The sequence below is a fragment of the Triticum urartu genome, chromosome 6 (assembly GCF_003073215.2).
Source record: "Triticum urartu cultivar G1812 chromosome 6, Tu2.1, whole genome shotgun sequence".
Classification (NCBI taxonomy): domain Eukaryota; kingdom Viridiplantae; phylum Streptophyta; class Magnoliopsida; order Poales; family Poaceae; genus Triticum; species Triticum urartu.
In genome coordinates this window covers 29259527-29271636 of record NC_053027.1, presented here as the reverse complement: position 1 = coordinate 29271636, position 12110 = coordinate 29259527, and positions in this window count along the sequence as shown.

The window sequence follows — 12110 nt, the reverse complement described above, 5'->3', positions numbered from 1 at the left end:
GAAACAATGGATTTGTATATGAAGTAAATATACAAGCACTCTGTCGAGTCGTCTGATGATTCTTCCGGTGAGGAGAGGACTACTCGGATGAGATGCACTATTTCGGGCAATAATATTGGTTGTTACTCATAACTTGTACCTAGTGCATTTACCCATCATAAACATACATGAACCTGGTAGAATCTGCGCAGAATAATTGGTTTTGGTACGTTTGGCTGCCACATGGATACTCTTATACATGGTACATTAAGTGGACAACAATATACTTATACTCGGTACATGTAGGCATACTTGTACACGGCACATTAAGTGGACAACTGTATACTTGTACTTGATACATTCAAGTATATTTATATCCGGTACATTAAGTGGACAACTGTATAGTTGTATATGATACATTCAAGCATACTTGTACCTGGTACATTTAGGTGACCACACCAAAACAACACCCAACATGATAATAGTACTAACATGATAAATAAAAAATGAGAACACTTTTTTTCTGTAAGCATCGTGCAACTCATGCTGTCGCGGTAGCTGCTTCGGACCCTTCCCCAGAATATTCACGACCTTCTTGCATCCGTCCACGTCGAACACAGACAACTCCCATTGTGCACCCCCATATGTTGCGAACACAAGCTTGTTTCCTTCAATGACATAGAGATAAGCACCTAACGGGTAATGGAGCCACGAGATTGATACTCCTACGGCGATATTGTGAATATCATCACAGTGGTCAGAGCTGCTATTCATCATGCATACGACAACCGCATAGGACTCCGACACCCCCAGTTGTTGCTCCTCCGGCCCCGTGCTTAAAAGCGCACCCCCCCCCCCCCCCCCCCCCCCCCCCCCCCCACACACACACACCCCGGGATTGCCTTCTCATGTGCAAACTAGACGCCAAGGATGTTTGACCAAAAAAGGTCAGATTCAAAAATCTTCTTAAAATATGGTAAATTCATGATTAAGTTTGAAAAAGGGTCAAAATAATGATTTTGCCCGATAGTGAAGAAGATTGTTTTATTGTCCAGCTTCGTATATAACAAAAATTGAGAAAAAAAGGATGTGAATTATTCTCATAAAATAGTAAGGATACAATTTTTTCCCTCAATCTTCCTCATGACCTGTCTAGGTTCTCTACGTTAGGCCAACTCCAATGCGCGACCACATCCTATCCGCTCGCGTCCGTTTAAGGCAAAACACGGCCTTGCACGCGTTGGGCGCGGATGCTCCGAGCGATGGTCCGCCCCCGGACGCCGCCCGAATCACATCCCAAACGGACAAAAACAGATGTCCGTTTTGGGGTCTGCGTTGGAGTTGGCCTTAGGGCATCTCCAGCCGCGCCCCCAACAGGCCCTCCCAGGCCACTTTTTCGGCGCCGGCGCCGAAAAAAGGCCCAGTCGCGTCCCCAGGACGCCGAAAATCGCCGGTTCGGACCTTTTTTCCGCCCGGCGGTCACAGGCCGAACCCGACGCGCTGGGGAGCCGTTGGGGGCTCCGGCGCTAGGGAAAAGCACGCCTGGCCCACACCGCCAGGGGAAAAGTCAAGGTTTTCTTCCCCGACTCGCCTCGCACCCCCCGCGCCCTCGGCCACCACTAGCTGTATCCCGGCGACGGCCGCCGCCCGACTCCGGTAGATAGCCATTCCCCGCCGGAAAATAGCAGCGCTTCGCCGCGGCAGCCCCTCCCGCAACAGCTGGGCATTTCCGGTCGCAGTTTCCGGCCGCGGAGGCGCGGTTTAACGGCGGGTTCACGGCCACCGAGCGCAAGGTGTTCGGCGATTTGCCCGTCTCGGTGATGGACTCGGATGAGGAGGAAGAGCTCGCCGCGCTGCTGGAGGAGGAAGCCGCGGCCGACGTTCAGGAAGAAGAGCATCTGATGGTGCTCGCCGCCCTCGCCCAGCTGCTGGCGAGCAGTGAAAAGCCGCGGCGAGGTGGCTCGGCGCCGGGGCGGGTGAAAGCAAAGAACCGGCATCGTCTGCAAGGCTACTGCATGCTCTACTCCGACTACTTCGCCGATGCTCCACTTCATGGCGAGAGAACATTTCGGCGCCGTTATCGGATGAGCCAAAAGCTCTTTCTCAGGATTGTGAATTCCATCCGGGAGTTCGACAACTACTTCAAGTGCAAGATGGATTGCACTGGCGCTCTTGGATTCACCTCCATTCAGAAGTGCACGACAGCGATGAGGATGCTTGCATATGGAGCTCCCAGTGATTCACTCGACGACTACGGGCGCATGGCCGAGTCCACCAGCATAGAGTGTTTCTACAAGTTCTGTCGGGCAGTGGTGGCAGTGTTTGGGCCACAATACTTGAAAACACCCAATGCGGGACACTGCTCGGATCCTAGCCCAGAATGCAGCAAGAGGATTTTCTGGTATGCTTGGAAGCATCGACTGCATGCATTGGAAATGGAAGAACTGCCCATTTGGTTGGCAGGGGATGTACAAAGGCGCCAAAGACGGTTGCAGTGTGGTGCTTGAGGCGGTAGCCACACAGGACCTCTGGATTTGGCACTCCTTCTTTGGTATGCCAGGAACTCACAATGACATCAACGTGCTGCAGTGCTCTCCTATTTTTGCCAAGCTCGTTGAGGGCCATTCTCCTCTGGTGAACTTTGAGATCAATGGGCACCAATGCAACAAGGGGTACTATCTAGCTGACGGCATCTATCCGAGATGGTCGACATTTGTGAAGACGATCTCAAACCCTGTGGCAGGAGGCAAGAACGCCTGGTTTGCGAAGCTTCAGGAGGCTTGCAGGAAGGATGTCGAGCGGGCATTTGGTGTGCTCCAATCTCGATTCGCTGTTGTTCGGTACCCCACTCAGACCTGGTCGAAAGATCAAATGTGGGAGATCATGACTTGTTGTGTCATCTTGCACAACATGATCATCGAGAGCGAGCAAGAAGATCCAGTGTTTGACACTGAACCATACTACAGGCAGGGTCCTCTAGCCGAAGTTGATCACCAGCTACCGGCAACTTGGACTGCCTATCTCAGTATGCGTCAGGAGATCCGAGACCCACAGGTGCATCATCAACTGCAGAAAGATCTGATTGAGCACCTATGGAGGCTCAAGGGGGACGCCTCGTGATGAAATATGAGTTTTTATTTGTTTGAACAATATAATTTGTATTGAACTATTTGTTGTTGTAGTATTTTGTTGAAGTATTTGATTTTTCTGTGATGAAATATGTGATAAGAAATAATTGTGTTGATAATTGAACGCCGAGACACGGCGAAACCACGCCGAATATGGGCCTATTCTCGCCCATATGGGCCGTTTATTCGCCGAAATTGGGCTGCAAAGTGGGCCAATGACGGCCTGGGGGGACGACTGGGCGCAAAACCGTCCCAGCGCCGAGTGCATCGCCGGCTCGCCCCCAGAGGGCGATTTTTATGCGTCCTGGGGGGCCAACGGCTGGAGATGCCCTTAGTAGCACTTATATACACCTAAAAAAAGTCATATATTTAATTACTCGTCGTGCGTTCCCGAGCCACGCGGACCAGCGCCTCCACCCACCCGTGCAGGGAGCACGTACATGTGCCAGGGACAAGAAAGAGTAGGGGCAAATGTGCTTGGCACATGTCCAACACTGGTTGATGGATGTACGCGTGGGTGGCCCACATGAGGAAACAACTTTTGCCAAGTAAAAGAAAAATTCCGTCCGTAACAGTGCGGAGACATGGGCGAGAACCGCGTCAGCACCATCACAATCTTCTTGCACGTTTGCACATCGATTCAAAATTTCCACAGGTCCCTCTGAGTCACAAACAACTCAAGCATATGTGGATATGCGTAAGATCAAAAACTTTTCCTTGTGGCAAAATCTATTACTCAACATATCAGGTTCAGCAAAAAAAGGACGTCGATACATCGCCCAGTTTGTTTGCCGCGGCGATGCTGGCCATGTCAATCGCCATCCACATCCCTACTCCCTCCTTGTCACTTGTCATGGTCACCGTTGAAACTCCAGCGAAAACGAGTAGTGAGATACATAAATGATAAAACCCGTTTTATAATTTTTATTGTATCATTTAGCACGAAAGTAGCTCGAGCTCGACTCGAGATCGTTCATGGATGAGGCAAATCTTATGTCTCCATTTTGAAGAAAAAAAATTCAAGAGCCAATAACACCTTATCATAAATAAAATCAATAACTGTCAGTGGGCTTCATTGCCAAAAAAGAAGAGAAAAACCGGTCGACTAGGCTATGTGCACCATGCTGATCTGTTCTGGACTAGACCACAACAGTGGTGCATGTGACTAGACAGGACAAGCAAACCCATTTTTTAGCAAAGCCTAGTACTCCTACCTAGGAACCTATAGCCTAGCATGCTGCATGCCTATGCTGCTACACCGAGACAAAACTGCTAAGCCTGGTTGTAACGGGCAGTATCATATACTAGTATCATGCATATGATACTAGTGTATGATACTACCTCTTTAATGCATAGTATCATATATTAGTATCATGTAGTACTCTATTTATTGCCATGCATGACACAAAATAGCATAACATTTAATATGATACGGTATCATGATATGATACTACACCCTCTCTTTCTTCATTTAATGCTATGACACATCATCAAAATTGCCTAGTTGGCATGCATGATACTAGCTATGAGGCTAGTCATAGTGGGAGTAACTTAACTAGTAACATAGCGCACTTCGAGAAAATTCTGCTTATGTGACAAGTAATTAATAAGAGGTGGTAACATAATATGTTACTGTAACGTAGCACTTTCCAAGACAAGATGAGTCTACGAGCGAATAAATGAAGCCATCTATGATACTACTATTATGTTATTTTGCATTATGAAGGTAATAACTTAGACTAGTGTCATATGCATAACACTAGTCTAAGGCCAACTCCACCGCGCGACCCTCTCCTGTCCGGCCCCGTCCGTTTGGGGTAAAACGGACAAAGGAGGCGGCCCAGCGCGCGACGGGTTTGGGTCGCGGCGGACACCAAACGGACGCGCGCTCGTCCGCGTCGGGGACGCGTGGCAGGCGGCCGCCCACCTCCCACCCACCCACTTCAATGCGCACGAGCGGGCGGCCCCACTTGTCATCCGCACGTCGAGCGGTCGCCGTCCTTCTTTAAGTGGGAAGCGTGGACGGGTCGTCGTCCACACTGCCCCACGCCACCCAGTGGCCTCCTCGAACCCCGACAGCGCAGAAATCCTAGCCCGACTCCTCCTCGAGCTCGCCGGCCGCCCACCTCGCCATGGGCTTCTGGAACGGCAAGGGGAAGCACGACCGCGAGGCCGGCTCCTCCTCGGGGCGCTGCCGTGGCTCCGTGAAGAAGGAGGAGCCCGCGTCTCCGCCGCACTCCTCCCGTCGGGCCCCCGCGCCACCGCCGCACTCCTCCCGTCGAGCCCCCGCGCCAGCCCCCTTCACCATTGCCCCTAGGCCCTCCGGCGAGCGCGACCGGCAGTACATCTGCGCGGACGTGTGCTGGAGGTACTGGGAGACGAGGACGCCGGTCCCGTGGAGCGACGCCCACCTCCCCAACGGGTGGCATCTCTCCGCGGACCGGGTGCCCATCCCGCCAGTGCCGGCAACCGGCCGTGCACGGCGCGATGAGATCAACCGCCGCCGCCGCCTCCTCCCCGACGACCTGTACTACGACCACAGGTATGCCCCCGACTCGCCGCTCTGGGACACATGGCTCCAGGACGAGCACGACGTGCGGCGCGCGACCTACTTCGCCGGCACCGTGTCGGGGCCGCGGAGGCCACGTGCAGAGCCGCGCGGGCGTACGCGGGTGCGTGGCCTGACGCCCACGCCGTCGCCTTCCCCGTCTCCATCGTCCCCTTCCCCTCCTCGCATGACAGCGGAGGAGGAGGCCCGTCTCCTGCTGCGTGTCATGGACGATTCCATGAACACGCACGACGAGCGGCAGTGGGACGGTCTGGAGGAGGCCATGGCCCTCTCTGCCGCCGGGGACGTCGCCTTCCCCGTCGAGGAGGAGAGGAGGGACGATCCGCCGACCGCGTTCCAGCAGTTGCTGGGCCAGGAGTGGGGCTGGTCCTGCACTGCTCCGGGGATGGCCGCCGACGTGGGCGTGAACTGGTGCCCCACTCCGCCGCGGTCATCGGAGCGGGAGGCCTCGCCACGGGAGGAGGTGGTGCAGGCACCTCCGGCCGTCCAGCCGGCCCCCGTCCACCACGCACCTCCGGCCCACCTCTGGACGCCGCCGGACTACGTCGACCTCGTCAGCGACGACGACGACACCGGCGGCCAGTGAAGACGGCACCGACGGGCGCGGCAGGAGCGCGCGGGAGGCGGAGGTGTTTTTTAATTTTGTTTTATATGTTAATTATGAAAAATGGGCCTTTTAAGTGGCCGTGAAAACTGGGCCGTTTTGTGGCCGCCCCCTATATATATTTTATGTTTTTTTAAAATGTGTTTATTTAGTTTTTTAGTTATTTCGTTTTAGTTTTAATATTTCTTTTATTCACGTCCACCCCGGACACGATTTGGGGTGTGGCCGCGCGGTGCGTGCACGGACGATCCATCTGACAAAGGCGGACACGGGCGAACCCATCGGCGCCCCAAAGGGACAAAATCCGGCCAATCCGGACGTCCGTTTGGGGTCGCGCGGTGGAGTTGGCCTAAGTTACTCCCCACTATGACCAGCCTGATACTATCATTACGACCAGCCTAATTACCCCGCATGAGCCCAAAAGGCTGTGTCAGTAGCACGAACCTTGGAGGTATTGAACGGGCTGGATAACAGGGCGCAGTGCGCTCTAGCGCAGCTACAACTTTCCCTAGTTCGAGACATGCTGGTGGATCGCGTTGAGCCAACTTTCGGGGGGCCACGCCAGTGCTATGCAGTGTACCAGCAGAGAGTGCTTTACGTGCATTGCCGAGATTCTTTTGCTTTGAGGTATGTATATATATGCACTAATCTAATTATTTTTGCATTTTTTCTTTTGAACTCATGCCTATGAATCTGTTCTTTTAATGAAAGTATCTATTATTTTGTATTGGTTGATTTTTCTTACACACATAAAAAAGCAAATTAGCTATGAGACTGCCTAAACATCAGGCGACTATTTTTGACTGTTTTTCTCTAAATTCAGTTGAGCATCATCTTCTACCTCTATCTCAGGCACACTGTTCATCTTCTTCCTCTCATATTCTTCCGCTGTCGCCCTACAATCCAAGCCGAACCGCCTGCCGCTCCCTAGGTCTAGCGGTGTTGCCACGCCTCTCCAGCTTGCCTGAGCTATACGTTTTGCCATGACCGCTCAATCATCCCTTTAGACCCCTATCTTTCCGGCATCAATAGCCAACGCGAACCTGCACCCTAACCTGTGTGAACCATCTTCCTCCTCTATGGTTGTGACGGCAGGCGGTTTTAGAATATTTAGGAAAATTGGCACTAACTCTAATTTTATCAAGGCATGTCAGCAAGCTAATTGGGTACTGTATTCAGTAAGATATTAAGGAAGATATATGGGACGCGGATTTCATGAACATGGTTCTACGTGCAACTCTTATGAATAATAAATTAAAAAAACGAAAAATCTGATTTTTTTTTTGCAACACACATAGTCGACCAGTATACCTGTGTATGAGTTTCATAAAGAAATGACATCCGTGGTATTTAGATTCTAAGTTTACCAAAGGCATGCCAATAAGTTAATTATGCACTTCATTCAAAAAGAAATTAAAGAACACACTTGGATATATAATATGGTGATATTCCTTTATGAGAAAATAATGCACTAATTTCTTGTCGTGACATGTACCAAAATTAGAGACAACAATTAATTATATTTTCGTCTGTTAGCATCATCCAACCACAGATTTAGTTAGCTAATGCTTTATATGAGTTCCCGTGGATGTAAAATTAAATATATTTAATTATTTTGCTATCTGATCACTACAATTGTAAATGAATATAATATTATTTACTTTACATAAAGATATCATTTGGGATTTTTTTCCAGGCTTTCGTTCTGGAATGGTATGTACCAAGTCATCAAAGCACCAACATACAATGAGGAGAAGAGACAAGTAATACCTTATCTAGGGATATAAAAAAAGGGGTGTACTTTGGAGTAATTGAAGGGGCGTCCCGACTTCTGGTGTGGATCCTCACTGAATATTCAAGTGGACAGATGGAGACATTGTGGCCAACACATAAGAAAATGTTTTAGCAATACGGACACACCCTGGATGGTACACGATGTGCCTGACACTGGTCATGAAGATGTCGATGCTGCTACAACTCTACCCAAAGAGAGATTGGAGTGGGATTCTGACAATGATGATTTTTTTTTTTTACAATTAGATTCGGTGCTGATAGCGATTGGGTACACTTTGCGATTCTTGGATTTCATCCTTACAAGGAAGTTGTCTATCTGTCTGCTGATATGTTTGACTTGGTGGCCTACCATTTGAGTGACTCAAAGATTCAATATCTTGGCTACTCACGCCCAAAAAGCTACTACCGTAACTTGACAAATGGCATATATGAGTCATTTGTCTATACTCCGCGAATAATAGGCTAACTCGAGGAAGAATGTGTTGTAGCTTGTGTTGAAGATTAGCATTGATCAGGTACAATGCATGCAACTACATAATAGGATATCTTCGTCTCCGCAGTATTCGGTTAACCCTAAACCCTAGCTCGTTTTTCTTTTATTGTCCCATGTAAAACCGAGATTACGATGGTCTGATCTTTGCCTCGGCAGGCGACCCATTCCTCTTTTAGGTCGACGAACTGATTTTCTTTTTGTAGCGCCCCTCCCTTAGATATGATGGAGCCCGTGATGCAGCCCAAAACATTTTATGTTTTGGGTAAGCTAGCATAACAAGTTGTTCTAAAAAAACTAGCATATCAAGTTATGCTTAATTAGAGTCAACAAAGTAGTCGATTCGAGCTAAAACAGGATGTGGGCCACGAATAGCTCCGCACTTTTATTGTTGTTTCATCTTTGAACAATATCCCTTATGATAGCAATGTTTTAATGGCTCAGTAATATGCTTGCCATGTTGTTCGTCAACCATGTCTAGATTCTAGATCACTAATATTTGGATGGTTGATATCTCTGAATCTGGATCCATGATGCCCTGAATTTTCTCTGGCATAACACTCTCGTGGTCTCTTTTGCTGGATGTATAGAGCTGAGGCACACCCTCTTTCTTAAATTATTTAGATTATATTTATTGGCTGTCAATTTTTTTAGTAATGTTCATTACCATGTTGCATCTTGGTAATCTACAATGTCGAGCGATCTTTTGCCCTAAACAATCTGCATAAAAATAGCTAGAATGAATGCACATGCACATTATTTGGTTGGAATTCTCGAGTTTGATTTGGAGAGGCACAACCTAGCCATGATAGGTTTGCTGACACATTTGGATGCTGGGAGTGGGAGCGACTACCGGTACTCGATTATCCAAACAGATGACGGTGGGCTGGGTTTCCTCTTTCTGTCAGGATCAAGTGCCCATATATGGAACAGGAAGACCCAACATAACTAGACAAAGCTACTGCAACTCCCACCGAATCTACAGGAGGGAGGCCATTTATTATAGTGGCAGGGTTTGCTGAGGACAGTAATATGCTGTTCTTGCGGACAATGATTGGCATCTTCACGATCCATCTCGACTCGTTGCAGTTCAAGAAACTTTCCGGGCCTAGCAACATTCATTGTTGTTATCCATTCAAATATGAGACCATCAGCCGCCATGCCGCCCGGCTAGCAGGATGGGCCCATGATGGCAAGCAAGAGAACATGTGGCGATGATAGGCAACATGTTATTGTGGGACTTATCGTCGCGCCTGTTTTTAGCCGTTGTTGCATGACATGTCGCTACCACATAGAGAGATTCGGTGGCAGTGATGACGAGGACGACTTGAACAACCTCATCAAATCGATGCATCATTCGTCCATTGTGAGATTGTATGCAATGTGAAGTTCCTCGATGTTGCTTATGACTCATTCTTCACCCACCCCGATGTTGTGCCAGATGAACGTGCTTAGGCCATGATGGGAAATCCTAAGGCTACGTTCGGTTATCCCCACCCCCGCCGGGATCGGATCGAAACCCCGCCGATCCCCGTGGGTTTCTCCCCGGCTGGGGTCAGATCCCAGTCTGGCTTATAATAGCCTTCGGTTAGACCCGGCCGGGATTAGTTCCCTCCGAAACCCCGTGGAAATCGCCGGGAAACGACCTACGCGTCCCGCCTCGTGGAAACAAACCCTGTCTCTGTCTCGCTTTCTCTCGCCTGACCTTCCTCATGTCGTGGCGGCGCCGGCGGCAGCGCCGTACAAGGAGGGCAGCAGCAACAGTGCTACTGGAGGAGACTGCGATGGCGTGCTCCTCACCACCCCTCCCCCCGCGCTCTCCTCCCTCTCCCCTGTCCAACCGGCGCCACCGCATCTAGTTGCAGCGGCTCAAGCTCGGCGGCGACCCGGACCAAACTGACGGCGGCGACCCGGACAAGCCTTCTAGATCTGGCGGGTGGCGGCCCTCTCCCTCCGACCTCCTTTGGTTCCAGGACGCAGAGGTCCCTCCGCTGCCTCCGTCAGTCGTGCGTGTACGGCCCTGCCTTCCGGCTGCAGTTTCGGCGTCCGCAGTGGCGCACTTCAGTGGGCATCGGAGACGCTACCGGAGCAGATAGCGATGGCGCGGTTCCTCCTTCCCCTTCTCCCCTTTTCAACCGTCGGCACAACAAGGAAGCGGCACGAGCTCGGCGGCTACCTAGACAGCCATGGAGCCCGGCTGAAACTCTAGCTGGACTTCGACCAATCTCCCCCGTCGCCTCACGTCAGAGAAGAGGAGGTCGCCGGCGGCAAGACCTTCAGGTTGGCTCTCTCTTTATCTCTCTCTCTCTCTCTCTCTCTGTGCTTCTCCCCTGTCTACTTTCCGTGCTCTATCTACAGCAAGGGATTAACCGAATGCGTAACAATTGACATGGATTGCATGGTGACATGTATTTGTTCCCCAAGGGGATTTGGTGCAGAGTGGGGGATCACCCAATCCTCTAGAGGATTAAATCCACCAGAGGATTAAACACTCCTGAACCGAACAAGGCCTAAGTGAGAACTACAAACTCTAACGTTCAAAATCAATTGGAAATTAAGAAAGTAGAATCTCATTTAAGTCACGATGCGAGAAAAATAACCATGGATCGGAGAAAATAAACAAAGAATTGGAGGTTTGGGATGATTTAGATGAAGTTTTTTTTTTTGGGGGGGGGGGGGGGGTATTGAGTGCATTGAGCCTTTGCCCCGTCGTCGGCTCCTTGTGGGCCAAATTTGACGCGCCATGAGCGGGAGCGCTTGTACTGCACGCCTTCTTGTGTGAAAACTTCAAATTCTGGTTCGGAATACCTAGTGCAAGGGTTGCTATTGCACCCCGTCTTCTCCTATTGAGTTGATGAAGGTTTTCGGCATCGGTTTGGTACGAGTTGGACTTCTTATATTGGACACCGTCTTCCACTTTGGACTTGATGAAGGGTTCGGCGCTACTCGGGTACGATCACTGGACCCACCGTCTTCCGCTAGCTTCCTATAGAAGATTTCCAGTGCAAATCTTCCTTTCACTCCTCTATCAATTACACACCATTGAAGGCTCCCTACGGTGTCGATCCCAACCTTGGGGAAATGGCGCTCTCGAACGTCAAGTCAGCGCCCGTCTTCGACATCAAACAATGTGTGTGTGTGTGTGTGGGGGGGGGGGGGGGGGGGGGGGGATTGACATCAGACCGAGCGCTCCTTTGCGACAGAGAACTCTGTCTCGATCAAGCTCTAGCCTTACGCACAGTCCTCCGTCGCCAACCGCCCATGCGCGAAGCTCACCTAAAATTCTTTGATCCCTTTAAGATCGACGACAAGATCGACTCCCTCGCCTACAAGATCGAGTTGCCGCCGGACAGCCACATCTACCCTGTCTTCCATGTGTCGCAGCTCAAGCCGTTCACCCCAACTACACTCCAGTCTTCTCCAAGCTGCCACGGCCGTCGGTACTCTCGGGCCACGATGACAAACCTGAAGAAGTCGTGGAAAGGCGCATGGACAAGTGCACTGACAACACCAACATTCAACTCAAGGTGTGTTGGCTCTCGTCAT